The sequence below is a fragment of the Carettochelys insculpta genome, chromosome 5 (genome assembly GCF_033958435.1).
Source record: "Carettochelys insculpta isolate YL-2023 chromosome 5, ASM3395843v1, whole genome shotgun sequence".
Classification (NCBI taxonomy): Eukaryota; Metazoa; Chordata; order Testudines; family Carettochelyidae; genus Carettochelys; species Carettochelys insculpta.
Genome location: NC_134141.1, coordinates 63,876,412 through 63,889,338, shown reverse-complemented (window position 1 = coordinate 63,889,338; position 12,927 = coordinate 63,876,412). Strand labels below are relative to the sequence as shown.

The window sequence follows — 12,927 nt, the reverse complement described above, 5'->3', positions numbered from 1 at the left end:
CTTCCTCAGGTGGGTATTGCAGTCTCAAGAATGCTTGGTGCAGATCCTGTAGGTGTTTGTCTCTGTCGGAGGGGTTGGAACAAATGCGGTTATATCTAAGTGCTTGGCTGTAAACGATGGATCGTGTGGTGTGTCTGGGATGGAAGCTGGAGGCATGAAGGTAGGCATAGCGGTCAGTGGGTTTACGGTACAGGGTGGTACTGATGTGTCCATTCTGTATAAGCACGGTAGTGCCAAGGAAGTGGATCTCCTGTGTAAATTGGTCCAGGCTGAGCTTGATGTTGGGGTGGAAGTTGTTGAAATCCTGGTGGAATTCCTCCAGAGTCTCCTTCCCATGGGAACAGTATCCCTGATGATGCTACAGCACATCTGGTGGCTGAGCTCTGCAACTTTATACTCACACACAACTATTTCAGATTTGGTGACAATATATACCTTCAAATCAGCGGCACAGCTATGGGTACCCGCATGGCCCCTCAATATGCCAATATTTTCATGGCTGACCTAGAACAACGCTTCCTCAACTCTCGTCCACTAACACCCCGGCTCTATTTACGCTACATTGATGACATCTTCATCATCTGGACCCATGGGAAGTGTCCTGTCGCCGGAGGATGGGGGCAAGCCAGGCTCAGAGCTCCAGGAAATTGTCCTTCTGCATTTGGATGTTCTGGAGCCACTTCTGGTCATCTCACTGCCCCATGAGAAGCTGGTCCCACCAGTCAGAACTGGTAGCGTACCTCCTGACCCACCTGATCATGAGGGGGTGAGCGCAGGTGGGGCCCTGGGACACCCAGGGCGTGCTGGTTGGACCTGCTATTGCATGTCCCTGCAGAGGAGGTGTAGGAAGCCCACCATCTGGGTGAGCAGCAGCTTAAGCAGCTGTCAGTGAGTCCAGTGCAAGCCCAGGGGCTGCTCTGGCACCATGGCTAACTGGAAAGCACAACATCTCTCGCAGAAAGCGTGTGAGCCCTGCAGTAGCTATGCTGTCAATGAGGTAGGTAAGCCTCAACATGGGCAGGGAATGTGTGTGGTTGGGAGGGTCCATTTAAGGGTGCACCTGGCTGGGGCTCCCAGAAGGGCTTGCCAGCCATGTGACCCTGTGAGATGGGGTTCCAGGGTCCGTTCTGTAGAGAAAGCAGCCGGGCAGTCTGGCCACTCTCTGGCAACAGAGTGGATTAACTGAGCAGTCTACTTTGCTGTGTGGATGTGATCTGTCAACAGAAATTTTGTCATGAGATCTCTTCTGACAGTAAAGTCTGTTGACAGGTCACTCTTGTGCAGATGGAGACATTCAGTTGGGAAATAAGGTAGAGGTGGGTTTTTTTGTTTGTTTGTTTGTTTTTTTGAGGTTTTTTTGGGGTGGTTGTTGGGTTTTTTGGTTTTTGTTTTTCACCAGTAAGGATAACTAAGGACTGGAATAATTTATTAAGAGTAACGGTGAACTCTCCATCCCTGACAATTTTCAAATGAAGATGGGCTATTTACTTGACAGACATTGTCTCAGAATTATTTTGGGATAATTCTCTGTCTTGTACTTGACAGGAGGTCACACAGGATGATCATAGTAGCCCCTTCCAGTCTTGGAATCTGTTAAGAAAATTAAACCTAAACTTACATTGTACTGATTCGTTTAAAAAATGTGAAATTAATCCAACAGTAACATTGACTTTATTTGCATGTTTTTTCAATGTGTCTTTTAATTTATTAACGTTACCATTCAAATGCATTTCAGTCGTACGTGGGGATTAACTCTATGCAATGCTGGCCATCCCTTTTATTTAAATTTTAGTTTTAATCATTACATTTTAAATACAATTCATTTTTATTCCTTTACACCTTGGGCCGATGATATTGTTAGGCTAGCGAGTTGGAAGAAACCTCACTGAAGCTTGTGGGAATAACATCTGCCCTTCATCCAGGATAAATGTAATAAATAACCAAGCCCCTTCATGGAATCTGACAGCTGAAATAATAGGATCTATACTGCAAAGGCAAGCACACGGTAAAACTGAATGAAGCTCAACCATGTAGCCTAGGGCCCAAGCAGGAGTTGGGGCACTGGCTGAGTTGAGCTGGGGAAAGAAGCAGTAGAAACAGAGAACAACACATAAAAGGTGCAAAGAAGCCCAGATATAGCAAGAGACACCCTAGTAATATGACCTTGAAGGAAAAAAAAGGCTAAAAGAACACCTTTTGGATAAAGACAATGGAAACTGGAAACTCAGAAGCAAAGAAGCTGTATCCTTTTTTTATGATTCCTTCTGTGCTTAGGGAAAAGTTATGTAGGTTGTTAGTAAATAGGATTGGATCAAATAAATACCTGACTCCATCAATTTCTCTTCCAAATGGAAACAATCTCCAAACCAGGGGTGCACAAAGTAGGGGCAGGCCCCTTTGGAAGGGGGACCAGGTTGAAATCTTGTAAGGGGAACACAGCACAATTGGTGCTGGATTTCAGGCTTATCTGTCTCATTAAAGTATTGAAATATGTTCCTGCTTTTATGTAACGATTAATAAAGTGTTTACAGTCTACCAATTTTCTTACATGTGCCAAAAGAGTATTTTGATATGAACATAACCAAAATTTCCATTGGTTTGGATTACATCAGACAGGTGGTGGGGGGAACTAATTGCAGGGACAAAAAGTGGGGCCTGATGTAAAACATTTGCTCACCCCAGGACTAGATGCTAACTAGCTAACTCTCTGAGTCAAAAAGGATAATAATATTGCCTAAAGATAGGACTGCATGACTCCTGCCAAGAACTACGCTTCCAAAATCAGAAGGCTTTAGTACTGAGTGGGACACAGGATATGGTCCAGGAGGTAACTATTTCAGGACTGCTTGGGAATAGTGATCATAATATAATAACATTTAACATTTCTGTGGTGGGAAGAACACCGCAGCAGTACAACACTCTGGCATTTAATTTCAGAAAGGGGAATTACACAAAAATGAGGAGCTTAGTTAAACAGAAATTAAAAGGTACAGTGAGTAAAGTAAAATCCTTCCAAGCTGCATGGAAAATTGTCAAGGACACCATCATAAAGGCCCAACTTAAATGTATACCCCAAATTAAAAAACATTGTAAGAGACCTAAAAAAGAGCCACCATGGCTTACTATCAATGTAAAAGAAGCAATGAGAGATAAAAAAGGCAGCTTTTAAAAAGTGGAAGTCCAAGTGAGGTAAATAAGAAGGAACATACATACTGCCAAATTAAGTGTAAACATGTTAACCAGAAAAGCTAAAAAAGATTGTGAGGAACAGCTAGCTAAAAACTCAAAAAATAAAAGCAAAATGTTTTTAAGTACATTAGAAGCAGGAAGCCTGCTAAACAACCAGTAGGGCCCCTAGACAATCCAGATACAAAAGGAGCAATCAAGGATAATAAAACCATTGCAGGGAGACTAAATGATTTCTTTGCTTCAGTCTTCATGGCTGAGGATGTTAGGGAGATTCCCAAACCTGCCCCATCCTTTGTGGGTGATGAATCTGAGGAACTGTCCCAGACTGAAGTGTCATCAGAGGAAGTTTTGGAACAAATAGAAAAACTTAACAGTAACAAATCACTGGGACTGGATGGCATTCACCCAAAGGTTCTGACAGAATTCAAATGTGAAATTGCAGAATTATTAACTGTGATTTGTAACCCATCCTTTAAATCAGCTTCTGTACCCAAGGACTGGAAGACAGCCAACATAACTGTCTTAACATAACATAAAAAGGGCTCTACAGGTGACCCTGACAATTACAGACTGGTAAGTCTAACATCAGTACCGGACAAATTAGTTGAAACAATAGTTAAGAATAGAATTGTCAGACATGTAGAAGAACATAAATTTTTGGGCAAAAGTCAACATAGTTTCTGTAAAGGTAAATCATGTCTTACGAATCTATTAGAATTCTTTGAAGCGGTTAACAAATATGCAGGCAAGGTAGATATAGTATACTTAGATTTCCAGAAAGCCTTTGACAAAGTCCCTCACCAAAGGCTCTTGTGTAAATTAGGTTGTCATGGGACAAGAGGGAAGATCCTTACATGGACTGAGAACTGGTTAAAAGACAGAAAACAAAGGGTAGGAATAAATGGCAAATTTTCTGAATGGAGAAGGGTAACGAGTGGTGTTCCCCAAGAGTCAGTCTTAGGACCAATCCTATTCAATTTATTCATAAATGATCTAGAGAAGGGGGTGAGTAGTGAGGTGGTAAAGTTAGCGGATGACACTAACCTGTTCAAAATAGTCAAGATGAAAGCAGACTGTGAAGAACTTCAAAAAGATCTCACCAAACTGAGTGATTGGGCAACAAAAGGGCAAATGAAATTTAACGTTGATAAGTGTAAAGTAATGCACATTGGAAAAAATAACCCCAAGAATACATTCAATATGATGGGGGCTAATTTAGCTACAAGTAATCAGGAAAGAGATCTTGGGATTATTGTGGATAGTTCTCTGAAAACATCCACACAGTGTGCAGCAGCAATCAAAAAAGCAAATAGGATATTAGGAATTACTTAGAAAGGGATAAAAAGTAAGACAAAGAATATTTTACTGCCTCTTTATAAAACTATGGCACGCCCACATCTTGAATACTATGTACAGATGTGGTCTCCTCACCTCAAAAAAAATATTTTGCATTAGAAAAGGTTCAGAAAAGGGCAACTAAAATCATTAAAGGTTTGAAACGGGTCCCCGATGAGGAGATGTTAAAGAGCCTGGGACTCTTCAGCTTAGAAAAGAGGAGACTGAGGGGGGATATGACAGAGGTATATAAAATTCTGAGTGTGGAGAGGATGAATAAAGAAAAGTTATTTACTTGTTCCCATAATATAAGAACTAGAGGACACCAAATGAAATTAATGGGTAGCATGTTTAAAACTAATAAAAGGAAGTTCTTTTTCACACAGCGCACAGTCAACCTGTGGAACTCCTTGCCAGAGGAGGCTCTGAAGGCTAGGACTATAAGAGAGTTCAGAGAAGAGCTAGATAAATTCATGAAGGTTAGGTCCAAAAAAAGGCTATTAGCCAGGGGGTAGGAATGGTGTCCCTGGCCTCTGTTTGTCAGAGGCTGGAGATGGATGGCAGGAAACAAGTCGCTTGATCATTGTCTTCGGTCCACCCACTCTGGGGCACCTAGCACTGGCCACTGTCAGCAGATGGGATGCTGAGCTAGATAGACCTTTGGACAGACCCAGTAATAGCCATTCTTATGGAGTGTTGGCTTTACACAGAAGGTGAGACAGCTAAAGATGCCTTCTTGTGCTGGTGCTTGCACACACAGTTCTAGGAAAGGGAAAAAACACCAAACTGTTGATACATTAGTCATCATACTCAGTAGCTCTTGGAGTCATAAGAGGAGGGAAATTAATCTAGATAACAGTAGAGTTGTTGGTGAGCCATCATTCTACTTTACAGGAAAAATCATATGTGACAAAAGCAGATGAAAGACCAGCAAGGTTAGTGTGTTTCTTCTTTCTAACTGTACTGTCTTTATTTTCATTAACATTTAATGTGGATTAATATTAATCTACAGATTTTTCCCCATGTCCTCTCTATTCATTGCTAGTAATTATTTGATTGTATTGCCAGTGTGATTTGAAAAGTTGTTCCATTGCTAACTTCAGTACCAGGATCCTGACCCTGTTCCCTCAAATTTCTCCCCTCTATATTCATGGACACTGGGTCCAGCAGTACCTGCCAAGTGACCCTCACAAGCACCAGCCAAATCTTCTGTCTTCCTCACACTCCCTCTTTCACAGGCTAAGGTTCTCTCCCCTTCTTCCTTCCTCATGTCAGCACCTGCGCTACCAAGTTCAGCACTACCAGATATCCCCGAGGACCACAGACTCCTTCAGCAATAAATCGCCAGTTCTGTGACTCCCTGTATATTCACTTGTCCTGGTCTCACTCATTAGTTTTGACATCTCTGCCCATTGCTTCACCACTTCTCCTATTTCATTTTCCTAATCCTTGGTCCTTGCCCATTTCTAGCCAGGCCTCTCCCCTCCATGTGAGCTCTTCAGCTTCCACACACCTTGTGACTACTATTCTCCTCTCATCCCAGTTCTGAATCCCAGCAAGGGAAAAGGGAAAGGGAAATAATAGAAACCTTCAGTCTATAAATATTTTAAAGGAGTGAGGTACAGCATGTTACTATAACATGGAAATCTCAAGCTGTACACACAGCCTTACTTTTGTAACCCTTGCTATTCCTTCTACAACTTTGCTCCGTCCCCCACCATTCTATTCATGTCATGTGTTACATCTTGTCCTCTGTGTTTATCATAAATATTTTGAGGCAGCTTTGTCTGCAAAGTCCTTTGTAATGGACAAACTTCAGCAGGGAAAAGACTGGGCCCCAAAACTATGCTTTTGAACATTCCAAACATTTTACACATCTAATAGTAGGTCAGAAATAAAATCATTTGAACAACTGATAAAAACTTAGGAGAACTGGAGCCTGATCCTGCTAACAATAAAATGAATGGGAGTTTTGACTTTTATTGTAACTGATCAAAGATATACTATGTCATATGCAGTAAGTTTCTATTTCATTCCAATACAAATTCCAGTGCATATTAACAGCTGTCTAATAGCACTCTAAGTGCATCGGTTGCACAAAATACTGAAATGATCTTACTCCAGCAAATCTCCCCGCTGAATTAAAAAAAGGAGGTCAGGAAATTCTTGGATTCTAGTCCAACTTGTGCTGTGGGACTTTGTGTTACACAAGTCTCTTTAAGTAAGAGAAAGACTTGGTTTATGCATATGCAAAATTAGGTTAACAAATAAAACTCCTTTGCAAGGGGATGTGAGTTTTAATACTTGTAAAACATATTAACATTTTCAGATTCAATAAGCTGCAGAAATTCAACAGACATTGAATATGCCAGTTAAGAAAACAATCATACACAAAGCCAACAGACCAGGATGGCAGCAGGTAGAATTGACCCAGGTACCTTCAGGCCTAAGCTGACATGCCTCCATCACCTGAACTAAATGCCAGCTGCTGCTTGCCTAAAACTCTATTGTAGCTTTCACTCTTCCTTTCTTCGTGGGGTCAGTGCCTCTGGATTACACTTTCCAGCAAGGCAATAAATGCATACTTCTTTAAGAAATAACTTTTTTTTGGCAACCCTGAAAAACTGACAGCTGGGAATGTCTTGACCAGATGTGCTCTGTGTCATATGCAATATTAAAGAACTAGATAAAGCATATATTGATATAAATTATTAATGTACTTGGCATACAGAATTTTGTCTTCCAGATTCAACAATTCAGTTAATAGCATGTAATAAATCACACAACATTGCTCAGATTTTAACACCTAACTCGACACATCTAAAATGGGGGCATCTGCAGGGTAACTCTGAGGCAATTTTAACCAGTATAGTTAGAATGCATTTTATCCTGACGCTGTCCTCTAAATCAGCCTTATGCAGGCCCCATACTGCACCACTGAGAACCACTGATTTAGAGCCAATGATTAAGGTTCTGATGTTGCCCTGAGCTCTTATTCAGGCAAAGCTTCCCCAAGCATCTCATGCTGAGCACCAAAATTAGTGTCCAGTTGGGAAAATGTGAAAGCATGTTCCTACAGGATGTCTGTGATAAGAGGTACAAATCGGAAGAAAATTTTCTGAGTCATGTCCTTTAATCACTGCAGCATTCTCTTTAGACAACATAGTAAGAGCATAGAGTGAAGTGGGAGAAAAAAAATGAAGTTATAGGTTGGGAAGCATTTCAGAGACTTATTGAGAACAAACACTACTACAGACTTTTTATAAGAAACATAGTGCTTGTCTGTTCCAATACATCAGGGCAATGTTACCAAGACTTCTAAACCTCAGGCTTGTAATATTTGCAATGTTGATTGCCATTTTACTTCCTTCTATTCATCAGCTAATTGTACTTTACAGCATGTGCACTTTACAGCTTTTGTGTTCTTACTTGAACACCGCGGTATCCAATATGCTTCCTGTTTGCCATGTGTGGCAAACAGGAAGCTGCAGTGTAATGATATGGGGCGCCCTCCACCCACTCCGCACATGCATCCCACTGCTTGGTGGGACAAGCACGTGGAGGAAGCTCCCCCTGCAGCTCTGAGCCACAAGCTCCTGCAGCTCCGGCAGTTGTGTCATGCACGTGGCAGCAGTGGCCCTAGCCATGCCTCGTGCGGTGCAGCTCTGGTGAGTAACCTCTGGGGGGGGGAGGCGGAACCTGGCTGGGGGATGGGAGTGATTGACTGGGGGGTGCACTATGGCAATTTTGAAATTTCTTTGGGACATCACTGCTCTAGCACAGAAAGGCTACGGTTACACTGGCAACTGTTGCCAACAAATCCCCGGTTTTGTCAAAAAAACTGGTGGAACTTCCACACACAAAATGTGTTTTGATGACTGTTTGTCAACAAAACTCAGCACTTTCGCTGGCAGCGTTCTGTCTCTCAGCCATGCAGCATAACACTGCTGTTGACAGACTCTGCCAACAAAAAAGCTGTGCGGACACTCTGGGGGAGGACTTTTCTCGACAGGGCATCCAAGACAACCGGCAGCCCTGTCGGCTGTGCTTCCACAGTCTGGCTGCTCTGTTAACAGGCCAGAGAGCTCTTCTGATCAGCTTTTGTGTGCAGCCGCACTCTGTCAGCAAAATTTTTTGTTGGGAACTCTCTTCCAAAAGTGACCTTTATTGACAGATCGCCGTAGTGTCACCATAGCCAAAGTGAATGATAATTGGTCATGATTTGCTACATTGTTATTAAGTGCTCCCACTGAGACCCCTAGTGCTGTGAGTATTTACTGCTCGTAGATACAAAATGGATTCTGAAACCAGGATGGCCTGGAATGTGAATGCTAGAAATGGCCCTCGGTCACAAAGTTTAGGAGCAGATCTAAGCTTTCTGTTGCTTGGATATAAAGCAAAGCCAGAGTTTTGGTTTAATTACCATAGAGCTGGGAACTATAGTCATTCAAATAATGAGCTCCGGAGTGTCTGACTCAAGAGTTTGGCTCTAGTTGCCTCTATTATTATACATGAATCATTTTGTGCTTTAATGTCTACAGTAAACTATGACATTGTAGCAGTAAATTGAGGACAGCATATTTGCAATGTATTTGATTTTTTTGTGTCTGTCCAAACTTTTACGCAGCTTGCAACATTGAAAAAAAACTTGTAACATTATCAACTAATTAACATTATAACATATTTTACATTATATATAGACATCAAATAAAAACATTAGAAAATAGTATATTTGTTATCTGAAACTCCCTTATAATAAAAAGATCGCTTACCGCGACCCCAGACTATTCTCAGTCTTTGAACAAACCTCCTCCCTTGATGTCTGAGGAAGAAAAGGAAAAGAAAGGCTGTCTTTACAGGTTGTCTGGGGCAATACTGCATGGCAAGACAAAAGAGAAATCCTTGTAAACCAATGGCTCTCTACCTTTCCAGACTACTGGACCCCTTGTATGAGTCTGATTTGTTTTGCCCTACCCCAAGTTCCACCTCATTTAAAATACTACTTGCTTACACAATCAGACATAAAAACACAAAAGTGTCAGCACACTATGACTGAAAAATCATAAAAATTATAAAATAAATCAATTGAGTGTAAACATTGTATTATATCTGTGTATAGTATACAACTGTAAGTCACTGTCTGTATGAAATTTTAGTATGCTTTTTATGTAGTCTGTTATAAAACCAGCCAAATATCTAGATGTGTTGGTGTACCTCCAGGAAGATCAGAAAATCACACAATAACTAGAACTGGAAGGAACCTCAAGGAGCCACTGAGTTCAGTTTCCTGCACTTATGGCATGACCAACCATCCTCTGTACCATCCCCGACAAGTGCTTGTCTAACTTGCTTTTAAATATCTCCAGTGATAGAGATTCCACAACCTCCGTGGGCTATTTATTCCAGTGCTTAATAACCCTGACAGTTAGTAAGCTTTCCCAATGTATAGCCTAAACATCTCTTGATGCAATTTAAGCCCATTTCAACTTGTCCTATCATGAGAAGTTAAATAGTATATTTTTTTCTTCCTCCTCTTTGTAGCAGGTATTTGAAAGCTTTTATCGTGTCCCCTCTCTGTCTTCTCTTTTCCAAACTAAACAAATTCAATTATTTCAGTCATTTCTCATAAGCCATGTTTTCTGGACCTTTAATCTTTTTGTTGCTCTTCTCTGGACCCTCTCTAGTTGGTCCACATCTTTCCTAAAATGTGGTGCCCAGAACATGACAGAATACTCCACTTAAGCGCTAATCAGCCCAGAGTAAAGCGGAAGAATTACTGGTTGTGTCTGTTTTACAGAACTCCTGTTAATGTATCCAGAATCCTGTTTGCTTTTTTTGGAACAGTGACACACTGATGACTCATCTTTAGCTTGTGGTACTTCTGACCCCCAGATGTCAGTGTAACTCTAGGGCAGTGGTGAACAATCTTTCTGAGGTGGAGTGCTGAAATATAACCTTTTGGCCTCTAGGTACAGTCTGAGTCACAGTGATACCTTTTAAAGTCATTAATAGCTCTACTTAACAACAACTTCATTAATAAATAAATTAAGATGCTGAGCTTTACCATTTATAGGGTGGTTGGTAGCATTAGCTGGTCTTTTGTTAATCCACAAGCAGCACAGATCTCAGCAAGCTCCCAGCTGCATGGGGTAAGAGAGGCACGGCTAAGCTCCCACCTTATCTGCCAATGAAAATCAGCTTGCCGACCACACTTGGCACCCATGTCAGGGGTTGCTGACCCCTGCTCTATGGTATGCATACACCTGCTGGAAGTCCACTGTTCTTAACAGGCTCCAGACCGTTTAAGGCATTTCATTGATTAAAAACATGTTAGGATTGTACTCAGGCCAGGTCTTCACTAGACCTTAAAGTCAATTGTAGATACGCAATTCCAGCTCTGGCAATAGTGTAGCTGGAATTGCCTTATCTACAATTAACCGACCGGGCCATCCTCACTGAGGCAGGCAGACAGGAGAAACTCTCCTGTCGACCTCCCTTACACCTCATGAGATTGAGGAGTACAGGGGTCAACTGTTGTCCCCTGATAATTTGATTTCCCATGTCCCCAGTAGGCACATGGAATTGAACTCAGAAAGATTGACCCTGACGGAGTTGATCTACCAGGTAGCATACAGGTACCCTCAGACATCTTCCTGTTCAACCTCAGCAGAAAGGCCAGGTTTCCAGGTGATAAAGAAGGATTTCCCTCCTGAAGGGGATTTTATTTAAAGTGAAGGGAGTGAGTGGGTGTCCTCAAGATAGCCTTCCCTACTCTCTTTTTATTTATATGGCTTATACATCTTCCCCAGCAAAGTTAGTGCATACAATATATTGAATGAGGAAATTTATGGCGGTTCATAACTGTCAAAACAAAGGCTGGCAGTGAGACCTGCTCTATCACTACAGCTGGGCTAATTGAAACTTTCAAAGGTGTATGGCGAGTGCCAGGAGGCCTAGTGAAGTAGCACCCTCCATCTGCAGGAGGTGATAGACCACGTGGCACCCCGTGAGGTAACCTCTTGCCCCCTGTCCCCAACCTCCCTTCTGCCTGCTCTAGCCTTGCAAGCTGCACTCTTACATACGTGGTTGCCCCGGCTCCAAGTTCATTCTGGAGTCGCCGGGAATTCAAAGTGAATTGTTAGTTAAAGATGTTGCCATGGGAGTGACGAAACCTCCAGGAACATGTCAAACTAAAACCGGCAGCCCTGGCCTTGCAGGCCGAGTGAATTAGCAAAGGCAGGTCGCAGGGTGCCGCCTCTAGAAGGCTTGCACAGACTCAGGGGGCTGCTCGGGAGCCACTGAGGGCAGCAAGCCCCGCCCCCCGCCCCGAACGCGGCGCTCAGCTGTGCAGCGCCCCCACCACCTCCCGCCCGGTGATTCCCGCCCGCACCGAGGGGCTCGCCTGCTCTCCAGCTGCGTTTTCGGGAAGCCAAGGCTCAGGCGGACACTCAGCCGGGGCCTGGCGCCAGCCGGGCTCGCCTCGCAAACCTGGCACGCGCACCCCACGGGCTTGCCGGAGTGACTCACGCCGAAGAGTCATCCCCTTGAAAGCAACTCCGACTTCAGCCGAAATTGCGGTCTCGCGCTGAGCCGCGAGCCGCAGGGCAGCGCCGGCTGCAGGTGTGGCCGCCGGGGACCAGCTCCCGGGAGCCCCCGCAGTCGGCTCCGTGCACCTGGGGGGTGCCTTGGCTCTGGGGTGCCAGCTGTCGTTTGGGCGGGGCCCCGGGCCGAGCACATGGCCTCAGGGAAGGAGTCACAGCACTCAGACTTGCCGGTAAATGGATGGTTCTGCCTTTGAACCGCTGCCCAAACCACAGGAGTTGGTGAAGCCCCTGGCGGAACTAGGGGCCAGCCGCTGCTCTGGCTGCTCCGCGTCGCTTTCGTTTCCCTCCAAGGAAACACATCCGATTTCGCCTCACTCTGGGGAAGTCCCATCCCCGCGCAGACCCACAGCGCTGCAGAGACGGCGCTGGGCCCACCGCGCTCCCTGCGTAGGAAACATACGTACATCTCAGCAGGGCGCGCCCCTGTCGGAGCGCAAGCGGGCAGCCAGCGTCCTGCCTCTGCGCCGCTCCCGGGACTGCGGATAACATGATTCCCTGACGCAGGCAGACATCAGCTGGCCCGTGGCCCTTTGAATCGCGGCTGCGGTTAACACCGTGCAACTGAGGGGTCTTTACTTTACTTCCTCGCTTCCCAGCCGTGCGTCAGCCTGTGGGGTTAGTGGGAAAAGCCCACGCTGGCCCATGGGCCATGGGAAGGGCCACTTAAGCCCTCTTCAGTCGTGTCCAAAGCGGTACTGGCTACAAAGCCTTCCCTGCCAGCTGTCCGGCTGATGGGCGTCTAGCAGCATCAGTCCACGCGTGACATCTCCTCGCAGGCAGGGGCGTTGGAACAGTTTGC

The 12,927-nt window shown here is 44.2% G+C and overlaps 1 long non-coding RNA gene across 1 annotated transcript in view; it reads right to left on the bottom strand.

Moving 5' to 3' along the window:
• LOC142013115 (uncharacterized) overlaps positions 1-12,541 on the bottom strand; it is a 56,262-nt gene extending 43,721 nt beyond the window's left edge. The window contains exons 1-2 of the long non-coding RNA XR_012645550.1: positions 12,297-12,541; positions 9,297-9,346 (exon numbers count right to left, since the gene is read on the bottom strand). This is a non-coding gene — a long non-coding RNA (uncharacterized LOC142013115). The remainder of the gene's footprint in view (positions 1-9,296; positions 9,347-12,296) is intronic.
• Positions 12,542-12,927: the final 386 nt, after the last annotated feature.